Below are 7,231 nucleotides of genomic sequence, written 5' to 3' on the forward strand. Positions count from 1 at the left end.
AAATCCAGAATAATCAATCAGAAATTTAGTATATTTTATTAAATCTGCCTTGTTTTTAAAAAGCCTTGGCATGCTGTCACACGTCTGACAGGCCACCATGCACCACACAGAACACTGGCCGACAAATTGTGACGTTTGGCATGATACTCACCAAGTAGGCTATTTGATTTCTCCCGCTCTCGTCGTTTTCGGTACTTTTACATCTGCGTTCGTTTCAGAGGGGACGCGGGGGGTTCCTGGAGCTGCCACCGCAGTTGTTTCAACTCGACTTCCAGCCCAGAGACCCTTATCTGTCTCCGATTGGCCCTGAACCTGACGCTATTAATCAAACCACAATAGCAGCAAGTATTACCCAGTCAAGGGTAGAAAAGGAGAAATCTTCACAGACTGTGGGTGGGATGATTAGCATGGGATGCATTAAAGACAACTCGGAAATACAGGACAAACCACGTCCCGTATTGATTCAAAATGGGACGCGCTTTTTAGTTCTCAAGTACGGGGCAGGTGGCAACCTTAACGACAGACCCCCCCATGATCCTATGTAAAGGAAGAAGGAGATGATAAGAAGAGAAAGGGTACTGAATATGAGAGCAAAGAAGAGGAGATGGGTTAAGTAGGTATTTACGGGAGTGGCATGACTGTGGTATATTCCTGCTACTGCAACTCTGCTTTGGTTTGCTACGGCGTTGTGGGGGAGCTTTGGTGGGAAATCCGCCATTGCACTCAGGTATGATGGATTCCCAATAGGTTCCAGTTATTTGAACGAAGATTGAATGGATCTGAGATCATTGAGATCTGAACTAATGTAGCAGTAGTAAACAACAGGAAGGTTAGGTTGTTCTGGTCGTAAAAGTGACGTAAACTCTTCCAAGCTAACCAGTAAGACGAGAGGGTTGAGGTATTGTATTGTATTAGGGCAGGGTTTAAATGTTAAGCGTGTTAGCAGAATACGTAGGAACCGTTGGTGGAGAAAGAGAAAGAGAGTCAACGATGGCCGGGAACATGAGCGCGCCAGTTTCGGTGACGCATGAATGTCATGATACATGAGGCGTTGGTGTGACCTTTGATGATTATGTCTATGCATGCGAGGTTGTCGTGTATGTCCATGGTTCAACTTTTTGGATGGACTTGCAGGACCATTCATAGCCACACAGAATGAATGCTGCTATTATGTGGTAGATTTGGAAGAGATTGGAGGAATCAATCTGGCATTCACTTGCAACTCCAGGGGCCATTCTGATGCGAACCTACTACTTCCATAGAAACCCACAAAACCGGGAGAATGAACGGCGTTGATATACAGCTGGACATCTTGTGGGTGAGTCATTTGTTTGTTCTAGAAGTTGATCCCTTTCCGGTTGGCAAGGAGGTTGAGCTAATGAACATTTGGATGAATTATGGATGAACAAAAAGTCATCACTTTAAGAGATAGAGCTGATGAAACTAGCAAAGTTAAATATTTTGATGTACAAAAATAGCTATGGATTAGTGAATGAAGACGGAATTGGCAAGAAAGAAAAACAGATTGGTAGACACCACAAATGAAAACCTCAAACACATACTTTAAGCGTAATGATCTCACTAAGAGGGATGAGGGACAAAACGTCTTCTAGTATCTTCAACCAAGTCCAATTGCCCTTGACGTTAACCTTCTTTGGATAACTATGACCTGGATGACTGAGAATCTTTACAGACATCTCACTAAGATTGTTTTGGACCACAGGAAGACTACTATCAGTTAATGGCATGACTAATATAACTCAATATATTAAATCCCTCCAGGTCCACAAATGGCTCCCTAAGGCCCAGGAAACGTCAGGTTCCCTTGATGATGTAATTTCCTTCTCTGTCAGAGTAGACTGCCATCCACCCTGTCATTGTGTCGCCAGGCAGAATACAAGTCATCTGTCATTGGCCTGTGATGCTAATGAAGCCCAGATGTCGCAGTCCTCTGGTTCCACCCAGCCCTGCCCCCTTATCCTTTGTTGTCACAGAAATATGGTACCCAGAATCCCACTGTTTATTTTGGTTGTCCTAGTTATCGGGTACTGTAGCTGAGATGAAAGAGGAGCTGGAGATGATGGGGATAACAGAGACGGACAAAAACAAATTTTATGCGTGTGTAGAGGCATTGAAATGTATCTGCACATATAGACACTAATTACCTTATTAAACATGCAGTAATTGGAAAATTCACTCCCCATACATTTTATTGAACGGGATGAGATGTATTCACTTCCAGGTATAGGTGCAAATTGGCCACATGTCTTGAACTTTGACTTGTGAAATCACGAGGCTCTTTGATATCCAGTCAGTTTGAGAAAGGAGGTGGGATTTTACATTTCATTCGGGAAGTGAGCGTTTATGTCCTTGTTTAATACAAAAAGAGGTAACATGTAAGGACATGAATAAAGGGTACAGACAGTAAATTTAAATAAGCGTAAAGTGTTATTAGCTACATCATTTGCATAAAGCAAATGGTGCTTTAAGCAAAGATTTGCTGTCTAAAATTAAGAAATGCCTCAGTTTGTGCTTGTCATATAATTATCATTATGTTTTTTGGTTTTAATTTTGATTTTGAAAACATGCATTTGTTTGCTATAAGATTACAGTTTTGTGGTTCTTTGTGGTGTTTGGTCTTGTCGGCCAAGAGGTACTGATTTGGTGTTTGTAAGTGTCTGTCCAGTAATGGTTTTAAAAAGGTTATAGAGCCCCAAACTGTCCAATATTGAATAATAAATAAGTAAGTAAGTAAATAATAAATAATAGGAATACCCTCTCTTCCCTCAGATCTACCTTCTGCCCAAGTATATCAGTACATCAAGATCCTCTTGAATAAGGAGAGAGCCTTCAGAGATGGTGACATGGTAGGAAACTAGTTATAACACATTACAACTCTCTGACTTTCAGGACACCATGAGACATAATGTACAATACCATGGACATAATCAGCGGACATTTGGAATTAACCATATACTCCACACCTGTATAAAGGACTTGATATTGGACATACATAGCTATGTGTCACTTCTCATACATGTGATCCTTGCAGTTAACCTGTTTATATTTTTGGCTTTGTTCAAATTTTGGATTTGGACCTCACTGCTAACCTGTTTATATTTTTTGAAACTCATTATCCCACCAGTTTGCCTACAGGGCCAAACAAGGGACAGAGGATGCTGCAGCATGCCTCATTCACACCCTCCTCCAACAATGTTTTAATTTTAATTATGAACAAAAATATCCTCCATTGTTGCAAATTCCAGCCATCTTAATGAAACTAGCGATTAAATACAGAATATACAGTAATATATTGTAGAGACATACTGTATGTATAATCTAGTCTTTTAGTTCCTTTATCCCTCAGTCATGAGGGTCAGTATCAACAACTACCGCACCACATGATAAGCAGCAGTGCTGGAAAATAATTAACAATTAATTTATTTGTCAAGAAAAACATTTAAGTGCAGATGTATAAACATTTTCACCTGGGGCCAGTATTTCAAAACTTGTAATCTATGTCACTATGGTTCAACTTTTAAAATGGATTTTATTGAAATTATGTCATATATTCCATACCATCCTATTCGCAGCATTTGAACCTATGATTTAGTGGCACTGAAGCTAGCTTCAAGCTAACTAACGTTATAATGTGCCTGCACATACAGCTAATTTTATTTAAAGGGGCCATTTGTAGTTTTCAGTATTCTCTGCAATATTATAGTAATATTTTCATCAGCGAACTCCGTGCATGTTGTGTAATAACACTACATTGACTGCATTTAGCCAACATGATATGTCGGCGTTAGTTTCGTCCATCCATCCATCGTCAACCGCTTATCCTGCGTACAGGGTTGCGGGGGGGGGCTGGAGCCAATCCCAGCTGGCATCGGGCAAAAGGCGGGTTACACCCTGGACAGGTCACCAGTCCATCGCAGCGGCGTAAGTTTACCTTTTCAATTAGTGTATCTTTCACCAGAGGCTCAGTAATGTCAGCATAGCTAAATGTATTGGATGATAACGAAAATGTTGAGTGAGCTAGACTGAATATTATAAATGATATTGTTGCCACACTATAACATTTAAAACGTAGTAAGTAATGTTACTGTACTGATCTGGTCTGGAAATGTGTTGAGACACGATAATCCCAATCAAACCAGAATTGTTGTCAATTTCTGAGCAAACAGCCAATACTTGGGTGATAATTGTCAGATTGATAACCTATGACATAAGCTTACAACACCCTGATTTTCAAATACATTTAACTGTTAACGTACATTGCTCTGGGTTGTCCCGGGCAAATCAGTCGTTGCTGGTTGATGGTTGAAAACGCAATGGTACACCAGCCACATGTCGCCACAGGACTTGAATGTAAGTCCTTGGAAGTTCATGTTCCACCCTCCAGCTTTAAGTGCGACTCGAGTCCCCATCTCTGTTGGTAACACAACATGCACATATGCCCACGCTGACACACACATACATACACAAATACACACTGACCTCCCTAATTCTAACCTTCTGTATAGTTTCCGGTGTAATGAGTGAAAGGACCACCACCTTCATCATGCTCTTCCACCCATACCTGTCACAACCAAACACTTCCTGTCAGGGTCATGGCAGTTGAAAAGGAAAATGATTTCTCCCTCTCTCTCACACACATCCATACCCTGCACAGACACTGCACACACAGTCACATCCAATCTTTCACCAGTGAGTCTCCCTGACAGGCTTAGTAATATCAGATGCACTTGCATCACTCGCACAAACACGCACAGATTCATGTATGGTGACACACCCGTACCGTGACACAGCGAGATAAGAACAGCATGTCACGGGTCAAACCAAAAGCAACTGCTGCTTTTAACCAAAAACAAAAAGCGTGTGTTTGTAGGATGTTGGGATGTTTTTGGCTGAGGAGGGAAACCAAACCCACTGACAAACACTGCCACTGCTCACGAACCCTGACGTCATGATGATAAATTTGCCACTGAGCAGGTCAGACAACACGTTCTCACATCCTTACATATGGACGCTTAGGTCTGATTTGTTCAGCATAAGCAAACTAAATTAAACTTAATTTTCGATTTCATCAAACCTACAAATATCCATAAATCCATGCCAACCTCATTTCCCCCTGTTTCATGTCTGACACTTTTAGGCAGGTTGAAGAAAGAATTAATCCTCTTTGTGACTGACTGTTTGACCAGTACTTACACTAACAGGTTTGACAGCTCAATTATCCACCCAGTCTCAGAAAGGAGCAGGTGCCTGCAGTGTGTGTGCTGTCCAGAGCTCTCAGACCTTCTTAAGTCATGCAGTGTTTTTAGACAAATGGGTATTAGGGCAGCCAAGTATTTTTGTCAGTCTTGTGTAATTGTGCTAGCAAGGCAAGGTAAATGATTTTCAGACCATAATAGGAGGCTGATTCAATATTTTAGCAGCCATTTATTCCTGAGCTGTTAATTAACCTCAGCTGTTATTAACCTGTAAATCAGAAATTTTACTGTCACAATTGTCTGAAGAAAAAGTAACTGTTCTAAACAAAGGGTCCTAACAACATCAAGTCTTGCTGTGCTCTGATATTAAACACCCAGAGCTTGTATGTACAGTTTATATAGCTGCCCCCACCTGATTCAAGCATAGCCCCATTCATTTGAATGACTCAGATGCTGTCTGTGTGGAGTGTTGTCCTAAATCCTCGAACCCCATGAAGAGGGTTGGATTAGAGAGAACTGGGTAGTTGCAATGAAACACAGAACACCAGTGAACCCTAAACCACTACAGAAATACAAAGGTCAGACTCCATACTGAATGGATCAGGGCTGCACATGTGAACTGTTTGAATCAAACAGTCTTACAATCACTTTTTCTGTTTCTCTAGCATTTTCATTTCATTTTATGGCCCCAGAACAACTTTACATTAACAGTTTAAAGAGTGTTATCTTGCAAAACTGAATTGCACATGGAACAATGAACTGAAAAGGGCTTATTAATATATGTTATCGTTATACTACAAATAGGAATCAAATATTGTCTGAAGGAGAAAATAAATCATTTAGTGTATCTTTTTTTAAAAGCTACAGTAGACAGAGCTGTTTTTATGCTCCCTAAAATAAAAACCACATTTGTTAGCTTAACAAAAATGTGCGATACAGTGTCATCTTGGAGAGAATCTTACGTCCTATAAAGATAATGTCCTGGAGATTGTGTAAAAACTTGACATAGAAGACATTGTTAATCAAGATGTTGATTGATACAAAAGAAAAATCAGATAGACCTTATAAATGCAAGATCAGTATTTGCTTTTGGGAATTCTAATAAATTAGCAGTCTGTTTTGTGGGGCTGATTCATACAGTTTAAAGATTAAGTTTAAAAGTCTGCTCTATAGGTTTCTGTTTGAGGTTACACACTCTGTGCCACACAACCTTGTCATATCCTCGAGAGCCAGTTTAGAACGCTGGGGGACTGAGGTATCAGGTTGCAGACATATATGCACAGATAAGACCCAAAGGGATTCTTGACCCAAGTGCCCTCTGAGAATGTTTTTATTCATGCCTTCATGGCCCCAGTCTTTGGTTAGCCATCATCTTCACTTAAAGTCTGACAAGGTAATTATGAAAGAGTAGGAACCCTGTAGAAACAAGAGCACTCTGTGCTTAAGAGGTGGGGACCACTTGGCTCTGCCAGACCCCCTCTGCATTTGGTTAGATGGCTAGATTATAATAGTTCCTTAAATCGATGAAGGATATAGTTCAAAAAGTCCTAACTGACAACTAATGAAAACCCCAAAATCAGTATCTCAGAATATTAGAATATTGTGAAAAGGTTCAATATTGAAGACACCTGGTGCCACACTCTAATCAGCTAATTAACTCAAAACACCTGCAAAGGCCTTTAAATGGTCTCTCAGTCTAGTTCTGTAGGCTACACAATCATGGGGAAGACTTGACAGCTGTCCAAAAGACGACCATTGACACCTTGCACAAGGAGGGCAAGACACAAAAGGTCATTGCTAAAGAGGCTGGCTGTTCACAGAGCTGTGTCCAAGCACATTAATAGAGAGGCGAAGGGAAGGAAAAGATGTGGTAGAAAAAGTGTACAAGCAATAGGGATAACCGCACCCTGGAGAGGATTGTAAAACAAAACCCATTCAAAAATGTGGGGGAGATTCACAAAGAGTGGACTGCAGCTGGAGTCAGTGCTTCAAGAACCACCACGCACAGACGTATG

The sequence above is a fragment of the Micropterus dolomieu genome, linkage group LG06 (genome assembly GCF_021292245.1).
Source record: "Micropterus dolomieu isolate WLL.071019.BEF.003 ecotype Adirondacks linkage group LG06, ASM2129224v1, whole genome shotgun sequence".
Classification (NCBI taxonomy): Eukaryota; Metazoa; Chordata; class Actinopteri; order Centrarchiformes; family Centrarchidae; genus Micropterus; species Micropterus dolomieu.